Source organism: Amblyraja radiata, chromosome 6 (genome assembly GCF_010909765.2).
Source record: "Amblyraja radiata isolate CabotCenter1 chromosome 6, sAmbRad1.1.pri, whole genome shotgun sequence".
In the NCBI taxonomy this organism is placed as follows: domain Eukaryota; kingdom Metazoa; phylum Chordata; class Chondrichthyes; order Rajiformes; family Rajidae; genus Amblyraja; species Amblyraja radiata.
The window spans coordinates 91,942,552-91,958,113 of NC_045961.1; the positions used below are offsets into that span (position 1 = coordinate 91,942,552).

Consider the following 15,562-nt stretch of genomic DNA (forward strand, 5'->3'; position numbering starts at 1 on the left):
ACAGTGTTGTTGTACAGCAAGTTGTCGGCTTTTTATTTTGGGTGTTATAAAACAGCAAGTTAGATTCTTCCTGCAAAATTCTCTCCATACTAGTGAGCTTGTGGATGAACATTGTGGTCACACATTTGTTACCATTCTTCTTCTGTTATTTGAATCTTTAATTCTGCTTCCTATTTTGTTTTTATGTAGAGCGTTGATTCTCCCCCACTTCCCACCAGAGCTTGGTAGAAAGCAGAGGTGACCCGAGATCCCTTCTGTTTGTATGCATCCACAATCACCTTGATCACATTATTTGAAGTTTCATCTAGTTCTGGCCTTATCTCTTTTGTAAAGTAGTCTCTTAATTGCAAGTATCTAAAAAAATCTTTGTTTTCGAGACCATACTTTGACTTAAAATCTTGGAAGCTCATAAACTCGCCATTTTCTGAAACTATACACATTGCCATTATGCCTTTTTGTGCCCATTCTTTGAATCTTGAATCATACACCCCTGGCTTAAACTTTGAGTCATATGCGACCCACTTCAATGCGTGAACCCCTCTTTTTAATTTGTATTTTTCCACTATAGCATTCCATATTTCTAACGGTAAATGCTAATATTGGATCCATAGCATGTCTTAAAGCCCTTCTCAGATATTTGTCTCCCACCAAAATCTGGGTCTGATAACCCTGTATCTCCCTTTCCATTTCTTTCCATTGAGACTCATAATCAGGTCTACACCAACAAGCCAGAGGTCTGAGTTGAGCTGCATAAAAGTATTTCCTCAGATTTGGTAAATCCATCCCCCTGCTTTTCGGCAGTAGAAGTGTTGTTAGTTTTATTCTTGGTTTTTTGCTATTCCAAATTAATTTAGAGATCATCTTATCCCAGGCTATGAATTTGTCTCGGGGAACATTAATTGGGAGAGATTAGAATAAATATGGTAGTTTAGGTAGGATATTCAATTTTATCGTTTGTATTCTGGCACTGAAGTCTAGAAGAATGGAAGACCACCTTTCAACATCCTTTTTGATGTTTTCTTCAATTTTGTTACAATTAGTTTCAAACATGTTGGAAAGCAATTTCTTTAGCCAGAGGGTAGTGAATCTGTGGAATTAATTGGAGACCAAGTCTTTAAGTTTTTTTTAGGATTGCCAGGTTCTTGATTCGTAAGGGCATCAAAGGTTATGGGGAGAAGGCAGGGGAATGGGGTTGAGAGGAAAAGATAAATCAGCCATGATTGAATGGCGGAGTAGACCTGATGGGCCGAATGGCCTAATTCTGTTCCTAGAACATATGAACTAATGATTTCCCACATCTGACCAATTTAGCCGTGATCCATGCAGTAGGGTATGGGTTGAATATTTTTAATTCTGCACCTAAGACATATGAACATATGCTTGTCCAATAGAACTTTACGGTCACTCAAGTACTTTACTGTTGTAAAAAAAGGACGGCCTCTGGTTTGATATCCTCCCGATGAACCTGCAGACAATTGTTCAACTGATTCAGGTGGAGAAATTCTTATTTGCAGCATGCGAGTTCAATTCTTTGAACTGCATTCATTGTGTTCAAGAAATAAAGATGGAGGAATGGAAAGTAATACCGATTTTGGCTTTTGGGACTTTGTCGTTTGGCATTGGGAGTGGAGAGTTGAAGATCTTTTCTTACATAAAGAGCATCCGGTGGTATCTCAAAACTTGAGTGTGAGTTGGTAAGGTACACAAAATTGCTGGGGAAACTCAGCGGGTGCAGCAGCATCTATGGAGTGAAGGAAATAGGCGACGTTTCGGGCCGAAACCCTTCTTCAGACTGATGGGGGGTGGGGGGGGAGAAGGAAGGAGGAGCCCGAGGGCGGGCGGATGGGAGGGTGGGAGGAGACAGCTAGAGGGTTAAGGAAGGGGAGGAGACAGCAAGGGCTAGCAAAATTGGGAGAATTCAATGTTAATGCCATAAGGACGCAAGGTCCCCAGACGGAATATGAGGTGCTGTTCCTCCAATTTCCGCTGTTGCTCACTCTGGCAATGGAGGAGACCCAGGACAGAGAGGTCGGATTGGGAATGGGAGGGGGAGTTGAAGTGCTGAGCCACCGGGAGTTCAGGTAGGTTTTTGCGGACTGAGCGGAGGTGTTCGGCGAAACGATCGCCCAACCTACGCTTGGTCTCCCCGATGTAAATCAGCTGACATCTAGAGCAGCGGATGCAGTAGATGAGGTTGGAGGAGATACAGGTGAACCTTTGTCGCACCTGGAACGACTGCTTGGGTCCTTGAATGGAGTCGAGGGGGGAGGTGAAGGGACAGGTGTTGCATTTCTTGCGGTTGCAACGGAAAGTGCCCGGGGAGGGAGTGGTGCGGGAGGGAAGGGAAGAATTGACGAGGGAGTTGCGGAGGGAGCGGTCTTTGCGGAAGGCAGACATGGGGGGAGATGGGAAGATGTGGCGAGTGGTGGGGTCACGTTGGAGGTGGCGGAAATGGCGGAGGATTATGTGTTGTATTTGGCGGCTAGTGGGGTGAAAGGTGAGGACCAGAGGGACTCTGCCCTTGTTGCGAGTGCGGGGATGGGGAGAGAGAGCAGTGTTACGGGGTATGGATGAGACCCTGGTGTGAGCCTCATCTATGGTGGCGGAGGGGAATCCCCGTTCCCTGAAGAACGAGGATTCCGATTCCGATGCCCTGGTGTGGAATGTCTCATCCTGGGAACAGATGCGGCGTAGGCGGAGGAATTGGGAGTAGGGGATGGAGTCTTTACAGGGGGCAGGGTGGGAAGACGTGTAGTCCAGATAGCCATGTGAGTCAGTGGGTTTGTAATGTATGTCGGTCAGGAGTCTGTCCCCTGCGATGGAGATGGTGAGGTCAAGGAATGGTAGGGAAGTGTCGGAAATCGTCCAGGTGTATTGGAGTGCCGGATGGAAGTTGGTGGTGAAGTGGATGAAGTCAGTCAGTTGTGTGTAGGTGCAGGAGGTGGCCCCAAAGTAGACGTCAATGTATGGTAATATGTGCCTTTTAAAAAAAACTTGAGATGGTTTTCTTCCAATCTTTAGTTTAGAGATACAGTGCGGAAACTGGCCCTTCGGCCCACCGAGGCCGCGCCGACCAGCGATGTCCGCATACTAAAGGGCCTGTCCCGCTTAGACGACATTTTAGGCGAGTGCAGGAGAATTCTGCATTCTGGGAACTAGCCGCGGCCTCAGTTTGGTCGCCACAAAATGTTCAACGTTGACAAATTGGTCGCCATGGAGAAAATCAATACTTTTGTAGTCGTAGGTGCAGCTGTAGTGGGGTCACCATGCAGCTACAGGTAGTCGAGCTAGTCGTAGGTAGTTTTAGTTAATCTCCTTTGCTGACCGGGCATTTTCATTGGCTCATTGGGGGCAAAAAAAACGTAAGCAAGCACGAGTTTTCAGAACCAAGGAGAACCGACCGGTAATGTTAATTGCCCGCTAAACTTCACAGCTGTGTATCTCTGGCTTATTAAAAGTTGTCTGGCTTCTTAAAAGTGTCTCCACTCCTTCTCCCCCCTTCTCCCCCCTACTCCCCTCCCCCCTCTTTTAAAGGACTTACCGTACACTGTGCTAGCCGTCTTAACCTTCCTGTTCATCGCGGTGTGTGTGTGTATCACCTTGGCTTTGCACCGTGTGAATTTTAGACAGCGCTCTCCCCGCTTGCCCTGGACCCTGCCTTGTGTAATGTGTTTGTGTGTGTGTTCCACTCTGACACTCGCCGTTCCAGTTCCCGGTTTTTCAGGCTTGTGCCGCGGATTTTACAGTCGAGGGCAGTCGGTCTAAGTGGGACAGGCCCTTAACACCATCCTACGCATTGCAAGGACAAGTTACAATTTTACCAAGCCATGGAGCCTACAAACCTGCATGTCTTTGGAGTGTGGGAGCAAACCGGAGAACATGGAGAAAACAGAAGCGGGTCACGGGGAGAACGTACAAACTCCATACAGACAGCACCCGTAGTCAGGATCAAACCCGGGTCTCTGGCGCTGTAAGGCTGCAATGCCACTGCTGCGCCACCCGTACCGCTCCTAATCTAGCGGACTGAAATATGATCTGTATCCTTCTGAGGAGCAGCTGGTTGCAGACAAAGCCACGGTAATCCACGGGGAGTGGGTTTTCTCCGAGATCTTCGCTGCATCTCTAAACTTAAACTAAACCAGGATGCGTCTCCATGGCAACCATCGTATCTGTACAACAAACTGAAAGGGAGAGAAAGGAGGACGTGGCAGCAGGTGAGGGGAAGTGAACATTGTCGGCCACTCTCCTCTACTCTCTACGCACTTCATCTCCGCTCGCTCCCCAGATTTTGAACCACTACAAGGCAGGATTAGCAAAGGGGAACACTGTGGTTGAGCTAGTGGAGACACTGTGCCAGAGATCTGGGTTCAGTCCTGACCTCGGGTGCTGTCTGTATGGATTTGTGACTGCGCTGGTTTCCTCTGGGTGCTCCAAGCTTCCTCTTGTCACCAAAGCATACAAGTTGGTAGGTTGTGCAGGAAGGAACTGCAGATGCTGGTTTGTACCGAAGGTAGACACAGAATGATCAATTTACCTCCTGGGATCAATAAGGTTCTATCGTATCATATCGAAAAATGCTGGAGTAACTCAGTGGGTCAGGCAGCATCTCCGAAGGAAAAGTATATCTGACATTTGGGGTCGGAACCCTTCTTCTGACATGCTACCTGACCCGCTGAGTTACTCCAGCATTTTGTCACTATCCCAGGTTGTCCTCGATGTGAACAAATAATAAAATCGGGGGTGAGTTAATCTTCTTCTTGCGTATGGCGTGCACAGCCTAAAGTTTAGGACAACTTGTTCTATTTGATCTTATTTGATTGTGGACGCCAGGTTAATTGCATTCGTCGAAACAGGGCGGACCACATGAAGGTTGCAATCTCCCACCCTGATGTTGAGGGGAGTCCAGAACCAGGGGCCAGAGTTTAAGAATAAGGAGTAAGCCATTTAAAACGGAGACGAGGAAACATTTTTTCTCACAGAGAGTGGTGAGTCTGTGGAATTCTCTGCCTCAGAGGGCGGTGAAGGCAGGTTCTCTGGATGCTTTCAAGAGAGAGCTAGATAGGGCTCTTAAAAATAGCGGAGTCAGGGTATATGGGGAGAAGGCAGGAACGGGGTACTGATTGGGAATGATCAGCCATGATCACATTGAATGGCGGTGCTGGCTCGAAGGGCCGAATGGCCTACTCATGCATCTATTGTCTATTGTTAATGAGAATGCGGGAGGAATAAAAACAGTATTAACGTGGAATTAGTGTAAATGGGTGGTTGATGGTTGGAGGGTCAAATCGCTGTATATGTGTGTCTCTCTCACTGACTATGACTTGAGGATCAAAGCTGAGATCCTGCGGTGACAAGCAGTGGAAGCATTCAGGCAAAAATAAACCTTAGAAAAATAGAAAATAGGTGCAGGAGTAGGCCATCGGCCCTTCGAGCCTGCACCGCCATTCAATATGATCATGGCTGATCATCCAACTCAGTATCCTGTACCTGCCTTCTCTCCATACCCCCTGATCCCTTTAGCCACAAGGGCCACATCTAACTCCCTCTTAAATATAGCCAATGAACTGGCCTCAACTACCTTCTGTGGCAGAGAATTCCAGAGATTCACCACTCTCTGTGTGAAAAATGTTTTTCTCATCTCGGTCCTAAAAGATTTCCCCCTTATCCTTAAACTGTGACCCCTTGTTCTGGACTTCCCCAACATCGGGAACAATCTTCCTGCATCTAGCCTGTCCAACCCCTTAAGAATTTTGTAAGTTTCTATAAGATCCCCCCTCAATCTTCTAAATTCTAGTGAGTACAAGCCAAGTCTATCCAGTCTTTCTTCATATGAAAGTCCTGACATCCCAGAAATCAGTCTGGTGAACCTTCTCTGTACTCCCTCCATGGCAAGAATGTCTTTCCTCAGATTAGGGGATGTTCTCAACCTAGGTTGAGATTCCTCAACCTTCTCCACAACTAGAATGTTAAGGCAGGCAGGACTGGCTGGAGACCAAAATAAAATCAATGACTGGTGGCCCAGTGTGGGCTTTGCTTCTTTCATGTGAGTGGGGGGGGGGGGGACTCATGACGTTAAATTATCGACAAATATAATACAAAACTTTGCAGGCTCACCTATGGATGGAGGAGTTTGGAATGGGAATAGGACTGGACAATGCCCTGTGTAATGGCACAGAGATGGTAGGGATATTTAACCACCGTTTGAGTTGAGAATTTACCAGGGAGAGAGAACGGTTGGTGAAAACGTGTAGGAAGGAACTGCAGATGCTGGTTTATGCCGAATTCAGTGGGTCAGGCAGCATCTCTGGAGAAAAGGAATTGGTGACGTTTCGAGTCGGAATCCTTCTCGAAGGGTTGAAATGGAATAAGGGGGTGGATTGAAAAATCTTGTAGTAGGGTTCCAACCCGAAACATCACCTATTCCCTTTTCTCCAAAGATGCTGCCTGGCACGCTGAGTTACTTCAACATTTAGTGTCTATTTAACTGTTGGTGAAAAGATGAGTAATGAACAGTGCATTTCAAATTGAATAAGGGCATAGATTAAATAATCTTATCAGATTCAAAGACAATGAAATCCTCAGTTTGGATGGTTTCATTTATTGATTTAAAAAAATAAATTGAAGACTGCAAAGGAATAACCATCAAATAATTCTCATTAAAATGTGGTTTAGTGCCAGAACACTGATTGTATAGCTATTGTAACACTTGTATAGACCATGTCCAGGCAGATGTATCGTAACATCAGGGGCCGGGATAGATGGAGGAACATATAAAATGAAAACATATACTAATGAATTGGTAAGAGGTTTAGTTATGAACTGCAGATGGTGGTTTTATACCGAAGATAGACACAAAATGCTGGAGTAACTCATCGGGGCAGGCAGCATCTCTGGAGAAAAGGAATAGGTGACATTTCGGATTGGAACCCTTCTTCAGATTGGAACCCTCCTGCAGTCTGAAGAAGGGTTTCGACCCGAAACGTCACCTATTGCTTTTCTCCAGAGATGTTGCCTGACCCGCCTAGATACACCTAGTTACTCCAACATTTTGTGACTATCTTTAATAATAAATAGGTAACAAGGATTAGGTTTACACCCCAACAGTATGAATATTGACTTCTCTAACTTCAAGTAACCCCATGGTTTCCGTCTCTCCATCCCTTCCTCTTCCCAGTTCTCCAATCAGTCCTACAGTCCTGATTACATTTTATCTGTTTGCTTTGTTGTCACCTTCTCCTAGTTAACAAAGGTCTCTTTTACATTTTCCTTGATCCTCATCTCTTTTGATCTCTTACACTTCCTTATCTCTATAAAGGGCCTGTCCCACCAGCACGCAATTGCATGCGTCTAGCGAGACCAAACATGGTCGCTTGAGGCGTACGGCCTCGCAGGGCCGGTCCCAATTCGAACCGCGGAGGCGTATGGAGTTGTGCGGGGCTGGTCCCGACATCATACTAACCAAGCAGCTGGGCAGGAGGCGGGCCGACTGAATTTGGACGTCGCACGGCGTCGGCCGGTGACATCATCACGCAACAGCACGCCGGGCGGTGACGTCATCGTGCAACGGCACGCCGGGCGGTGGCGTCATCGCTCAACGCCATACGCCAGGCGTATGCCGTCAAGATGCTGCGTACGACGTCAAGATGCTGCGTACCGCCTCAATGCGGCTGCGGGCCGACAGGCCGTTGTCGCGTGGGATTTTCGGACAGTGCAAGATTTTTGGAGCCCCGCGCAATGTCGGGACCAGCCCTGCACAACTCCATACGCCTCCGCCGATCGAAGTGGGACCGGCCCCGCGAGGCCGTACGCTTCAAGCGACCACGTTTGGTCGCGCTAGATGCATGCAATCGCATGCTGGTGGGACAGGCCCTTAACTCCCACTTCCCTGGCGCTCAGTCTGAAAAACGGTCTCGACCCGAAACGTCACCCATTCCTTCTATCCAGAGATTCTGCCTGACCCGCTGAGTTCCTCCAGCGTTTTGTGTCTAACTTCCGTGTAAACCAGCATCTGCAGTTCCTTCCTACACATCTCAATTTCAGTCATTTGGCCTCTTTGTCGGATCTGTATTGACAGACGGTCTAATACTCCCATTTTCCCCACCAAGAATTGGGGAATAAGTGCTGGAATTCTGTGCGTGGGTGAAAGCCTGGGATTTTAACGAGGTTTAAATAGTAAACACCAGCTGTTTGCCTCCAAACCACCAGCAAAAGGTGGTGTGATCCAGGCCTATATTAATTTAATTAAATACTTTGGCAGATTGCGACAATTAAAGGACTTGCCAGATCATTTACAAGGGCAACAGAGAATTAACCATGTCGTTGTGTGCGGAAGAATATCTTGGCCAGATCCTCAGGTAGATCCTGAGACCTTCTTCCCAAAAGGTAAATTTTGTGGTCATACAACGTTGAACAGTACAGCCCAAGAACAAGCCCTTTGGTCCACTGTGTCTGAGCCAAACATGATGCCATTAAATGAATCCCCTCTGCTTGCACATTACTGTATATTCCTCCATTCCCTGCGTATCTATGTGCCTTGCTAAATCACCATTACTTTTGTCCTGGGTCAAAAATCGAAAATTCTGGAAATGCTCAGCAGGTCATCCTGGAGGGAAAAGCAGTTAATGAATCAGATTGTTAGAACTAAGAATGAGCTGTTTCAAAAAGCAGTAGGTTGTTTCAGGCTGTCATGTTAAAGACGTTCTCGTTTACTTGCTGCTGTGGTGGAATTTGAATTCTTGCCTGTGGTTTATTCAGTCTTGATTGCGCCTTGCGATATCATACATATTCTGCTACTATTCTGCTACTATTCCCTGATTTACTGCCAGTAAATTGAGATATTCTTTTCGGAGACGCACTTTTCAAGAATGCAAAATAAAATTCAATTCTAACACTATTATGATAAGTAGCCATGATACTGAGTGGGTAATGCAATCTGTGCTAAATTAACTTACCCCGACTGTGCCAAAACTGAAAATAAGGCAGTGCAGCATAACCAGACTGAAATAAACTAGCTTAGAGTTTGAAGATAGAGCATAGAAACAGGCCCTTCTGTCCACTGTCCAACACCTACCTTCAATCACCTGTTCACACAAGTTCTATGTTGTCTCTAAGAAGGAACCGCAGATGCTGGAAAATCGAAGGTACACAAAAATGCTGGAGAAACTCAGCGGGTGCAGCAGAAGTCTGAAGAAGGGTTTCGGCCAGAAACGTTGCCTATTTCCTTCGCTCCATAGATGCTGCTGCACCCGCTGAGTTTCTCCAGCATTTTTGTGTACCTTCTATGTTGCCTCACTTTCTCATCCACTACCCCTACACGCTAGGGCCAATTTACAAAGGCCAATTATCCTACAGACCCACATGTCTTTGGAATGTGGAAGAAAACCAGAGCACCCAGAGGAAACCTGTGTGGTCCCAGGGGGGACGTGCAAACTCCACACAGACAGCACCCGAGGTCAGGATCGAACCTGTGTCTCTGACGTTGTGAGGCAGCAGCTGCGCTGGAAAATTCAATGCAAATGCCTAAAACACAGTACAGAGTCTGTCTGACTGTGCTGGTGATAATTTTTAAGTTAGCTTTCATTGCTGAGCTATGTAGTAATTATGGTGATAATAGACTATTACATTTTAGTTTAGTTTGGAGGTACAGCACGGAAACAGGCCCTTCGGCCCAGCGATCCCCGCACACAAACACTATCCTACACATGCTAGAGACAATTTACATTTATACCAAGCCAATTAACCTACAAACCTGTACGTCTTTGGAGTGTGGGAGGAAAGCAAAGATCTCGGAGAAAACCCATGCGGATCCTGGGGAGAACGTACAAACTCCGTGTAGACAAGCAGCCACAGTTGGGATCGAACCCGGGTCGTTGGTGTAGTAAGGCAGTAACTCTACCGCCACACCACCGTGCCACCCGAAGATAAAATGGTTACATTTTTTTTTTTTAAAGCAGCAGTTCTCTGCCCTATGATAGAGTAGCACATTGGGCAAATTATTGATCTGGTGTCTCTGGCAGTCAGGTCCATTGATCCCATTGTGGAAACCGGGAATTCTTTATGAATTTGGATTAGAAATGTTGATGTCAGTCATGGTGCCCATGAAAACTACCAGATTATTGTAAAAGCCCAGCGGATTCATTCATGTGGCTGCGCCTTGCGGCAGCGGCTCGACTGCAGTCTGTCCATTTTTTCTTTCTTTTTGTCCCGTTAGATGTGTTTTTGGTTTTATTTTTTAGATGTGTATATGTGGGAGGGTGGGGGAAACTTTAAAATCTCTTCCCTGTACAGGGATCCGACCTTTTCCCTGTCGGGTCTCCGTTGTCGTTGGGCCTAACATCGTGGAGCCGGCGGCCTCCAACCAGAACCAACATGAGGGCTCCAGTCGTGGAGCGTGCAGACTCACCATTGCGGAGCTGGCCGACTTCGGAGCGTGGAGATCTGTGGTGGCGCGCGTCTGTGACCCGACTCCGGAGCTTCTGAGGCTCCAGCTGCAGGCCCGGTGGACGGTAACATCGGGAGCTCGCAGGTCCCTGTTGGGAGACTGCTTTTCGGAGCTCCCGCAACGGCAACTTCTCCCGCACGAATCACGGGGTTAAAAGGACCCGGAGCAGGGCCTTACATCGCCCGGCGCGGCTTTAACAGCTGCGGGACTTACCATCGCCCGCCGGGGCCTCTAACATCAAGAGCCGGAGCAGGGTCCTACATCGCCTGGTGCGGCCTTAATGGACGCGGGACTTACCAGCGCCCGCCGGGGGCTTTAATATCGGGAGCCCCGGCCGCCTTGACGCAGCAGTTGGACTGCTAGCCCGCGGGAGAAGAATAAAGAACAAGGAAGAGACATACCTTTTGCCTTCTATCACAGTGAGGAGGTGTTTGGAGATTCACTGTGATGGATGTTTATGTAAATTGTGTTAATTGTGTGTCGTTCGAACCTATGTCTGTTTGAATGACAATAAATGGCATTCTATTCTATGTGTAAGAAGGAACTGCAGATGCTGGTTTAAACTGAAGATAGACAGAAAAAGCTGGAGTAACTCAGCGGGACAGGCAGCATCTCTGGAGAGACGGGATGAGTGACCTTTCAGATCGAGACCCTTCTTCAGACTAGTCTATCTTCGGATTAATTCATGTGTTATAGTGAAATATATCAATCAGCCTTACCCAGCAAGGCCTGGAGGTGACCTCTGATTCTCAATTGTAGTTTTGGGGGGATTTTGCTTTCAGAGTCGGACAAGCAAAGTACAGTGGCCTCAAAATCCCTTTGCAGGATTCTAACACTGCTATAAACTTGAAAACCAGCTACACTGGAGGGATCAATATTGCTACCATTTCTTGTCCTTCAGGCTGGATTTTAGTTTTCCCTGCGTCTTTTTATCCATTGTAAAAATCAATTCCCAAAAGATGTAAAAAATAGTGCAATGTGCAAATTAGCTCCTGTCTAATTTTTGACTTGTTGGTCTGACTACAGTTACTCTTGGTTTTCACCGAGTCCATTCCCTCTGAGATTGTGCCGTTACAAGATCCAACATTCAAACAGTCCTTGCGACACATCTGCTGACACATACACTTCAAATGTAGCATCAGGCATCTGACCTCGCTGCCCTGCTTCTGGAAGGGCAAGGTCATGGTCACTCTGCTGCTGATCCCTGCCTGATCTCGCAGTTTGCTGCCTGCTTACCATATGATACAAGGACATGTATGTAGTAATTATGGTGATAAAAGATGACTGACTACTGGTTAAAAAAAACCAGACCAGCCCTCTGCCTGATGATATGGTGGTACTGTAGGTAAATTATTGAGCTGGCTCTGGAGGTTAGGTCGTAGAGTCTTCCAGCGTGGAAATGGGCCCTTCGGCCCAACTTGCCCACACATTCCCATCTCAACTAGTCCCACCTGCCTACATTTGGTCCATGTCCTTGTCTAAATGGTTCTTAAACTTTGCGATAGTACCTGCCCCAACTACCTCCTCCAACAGCTCGTTCCACACTCCCTTTGTTACATTTACAAACAACAATTGCAAAAAGGTCCACCATGGAGGCTGAGAAATTTTAATCCATTTGAAATCCATACTCTAAAGAAGTGAGCACATCACCCGTTTTACCAGACTGATTCCTGCGATGTCAGGACTTTCATATGAAAAAAGACTGGATAGACTCGGCTTGTACTCGCTAGAATTTAGAAGATTGAGGGGGGATCTTATAGAAATTTACAAAATTCTTAAGTGTTTGGACAGGCCAGATGCAGGAAGATTATTCCCGATGTTGGGGAAGTCCAGAACAAGGGGTTCACAGTTTAAAGATAAGAGGGAAGTCTTTTAGGACCGAGATGAGAAAATCATTTTTTACAGAGAGTGGTGAATCTGTGGAATTCTCTGCCACAGAAGGTAGTTGAGGCCAGTTTATTGGCTATATTTAAGAGGGAGTTAGATGTGGCCCTTGTGGCTAAAGGGATCAGGGGGTATGGAGAGAAGGCAGGTACGGGATACTGAGTTGGATGATCAGCCATGATCATATTGAATGGCGGTGCAGGCTCGAAGGACAGAATGGCCTACTCCTGCACCTATTTTCTATGTTTCTATGTTCTATGTTTTTTCCTCTACCCATTGTAGCAGGCATTATTGGATTTGCCTGCATTCCAACTTCTGCAAAGTACATTCATTCATGTACTGCACCCGTAGTATTAATCCCTTCCGAGAACGCGGGCCCATCTGCTGCCAGGGCTGCCTGACTCTAGCCATGGGGAGTCTCCATAGCACTCTGCCACAATGAATATGCCTACCACTGGTACGTGTTATCAGAGCCTATCTAGGTAATTCTGTGACTAACATGGAGCACACTGCACTACAGCGACATCCATTCATTAAATCATAACGCTCCCCTGTGGCTGGGAGATGCTGTTAATTGTGACGTGGCTACATTCTGTGGGAGTTTGTAAGTCGTCCGTAACATGTCAGGGTGGCACAGTGGCGCAGCGGTAGAGTTGCAGCCTTACAGCACCCGATACCCGGATTCAATCCCGATCTCGGGTGCTATGGATACAGAGTTATTGTACGTTCTCCCTGTGACTGCGTGTGTTTTCTCCGGCTGTTCCGGTTCCTTCCCACACTCCAAAGACATACAGGTGTGTTAGTTAATTGGCTTTGGTAAAGATTGTAAATTGTCCCTAGTGTGTAGGATAGTGCTAGTGTATGGGTGGGGAGGAGGGGGGGAGTCGCTGGTCAGCGTGGACTCAGCGTGAAGATTGACAAGGAAATGTTGTCTCATCAACTTTACAATTGAAGATCTTGATCTTCACAGGATCTTCACAGTAATCTTCCGTATTCGAGTGAATGTGTAGGAAGGAACCGCAGATGCTGGTTTCAACCGAAGATAGACATCAAAAAAAGCTGGAGTAACTCAGCGGGACGGGCAGCATCTCTGGAGAGAAGGAAGGAAGGGTCTCGACCCAAAACGTCACCCATTTCTTCTCTCCAGAGATGCTGCCTGTCCCGCTGAGTTACTCCAGCTTTTAGTGTCTATCTTGTGTTTGAGTGAATGGCAGTGTTGCTTTGTTGCCACCTAAAGCTAATAAATCAATCTTTATGTTATGGTCTGAGAGTGATCAAAATAAATAATTCATTTGCAAAGCTAATGACATGCTGGATTTGATATATAGATACATAGATACATAGAAAATAGGTGCAGGAGTAGGCCATTCGGCCCTTCGAGCCTGCACCGCCATTCAATATGATCATGGCTGATCATTCAACTCAGTATCCCGTACCTGCCTTCTCTCCATACGCCCTGATCCCTTTAGCCACAAGGGCCACATCTAACTCCCTCTTAAATATAGCCAATGAACTGGCCTCAACTACCCTCTGTGGCAGAGAGTTCCAGAGATTCACCACTCTCTGTGTGAAAAAGTTTCTTCTCATCTCGGTCCTACAGGATTTCCCCCTTATCCTTAAGCTGTGACCCCTTGTCCTGGACTTCCCCAACATCGGGAACAATCTTCCTGCATCTAGCCTGTCCAACCCCATAAGAATTTTGTACGTTTCTATAAGATCCCCCCTCAATCTCCTAAATTCTAGCGAGTAAGACATATAATGTCTTACTCAGAACGCTGTTTTAATTGATGAAAGTATTTTTCTGTTTTTTGTGTTTGCTTTTTAACTTTCTTGCGGACTTGTGAATACACATGTACTTATCGTCGCGCAATGTCAGTGAGACGCATTTAGTTTGTTTAGATGATCAGCCATGATCATATTGAATGGCGGTGCTGGGACGAATGGCCTGCTCCTGCATCCATTTTTCTATGTTTCTGTGATTCTATGTTTCTAATACAGTGATTAGAGAGATAATAGCTTCTTGTTTCATGATTGACCTTTAAATCACAAGTTTATATCTCTTATGGTAGTACGAAATGTCAAATCAGTAACTGTACAAATCCAGTTCAGTACATGCTGCTGAGAATGTGGTTTGGCTGGAAAAGTGGAACAGGACAATGGATCCATTCATGAAAGTGCTACAGAGGTGACTGGGTTTGTTGTCAGGAAGGATTTGATCAATTGGGCTTAAACACCTTTCATCCACACAGACCCTGCGGCACCTTGATTCAGTTCTTACTGATTGTGATTATATGTGCTAAGATCAATATTTCTATTGTCTCATTACTGAATGCAGTCATCTCCCCAGTCCAAATGTAGAAAAAAGGAACTGCAGATGCTGGGTTTACACAAAAGGACACAAAGTGCTAGAGCCACTCAGCAGGTCGGGCAACATCTGCATAATTTACTCTCTGCTTTGACCTGCCAGGCTCGGTGCTGGGACTGCAGCTATTTACAATATACAACAATGATTTGGATGAAGGGATTCCAAGTAACATTAGCAAATTTGCAGATGACACAAAGCTGGGTGGCAGTGTGAACTGTGAGGAGGATGCTATGAGAATGCAGGGTAACTTGGACAGGTTGGGTGAGTGGACAGATGCATGGCAGATGCAGTTTAATGTGGATAAATGTGAGGTTATCCACTTTGGTAGCAAAAACAGGAAGGCAGATTATTATCTAAATGGTGGCAAGTTGGGAAAAGGGGAAGTACAACTGGATCTGGGGGTCCTTGTTCATCAGTCAATGAAAGTAAGCATGCAGGTACAGCAGGCAGTGAAGAAAGTGAATGGCATGTTGGCCTTTATAACAGGAGGAGTTGAGTATTGGAGCAAAGAGGTCCTTCTGCAGTGGTACAGGGCCCTAGTGAGACCACACCTGGAGTATTGTGTGCGGTTTTGGTCCCCTATTTGAGGAAGGACATTCTTGCTATTAAGGGAGTGCAGCATAGGCTTACAAGGTTAATTCCCGGGATGGCGGGACTGTCATATGCTGAGAGAATGGAACGGCTGGGCTTGTAAACTCTGGAATTTAGAAGGACGAGAGGGGATCTTATTGAAACATATAAGATTATTAAGGGTTTGGACAAGCTAGGGGCAGGAAACATGTTCCCGATGTTGGGGGAGTCCAGAACCAGGGGCCACAGTTTAAGAATAAGGAGTAAGCCATTTAGAACGGAGACGAGGAAACACTTGTTCA

General features: G+C 46.4%; 1 protein-coding gene across 1 annotated transcript in view; it reads left to right on the top strand.

The window, feature by feature from the left end:
- Nucleotides 1-15,562, top strand: part of mgat4a (alpha-1,3-mannosyl-glycoprotein 4-beta-N-acetylglucosaminyltransferase A) — a 273,579-nt gene that overhangs the window by 123,929 nt on the left and 134,088 nt on the right. The window lies entirely within an intron of this gene.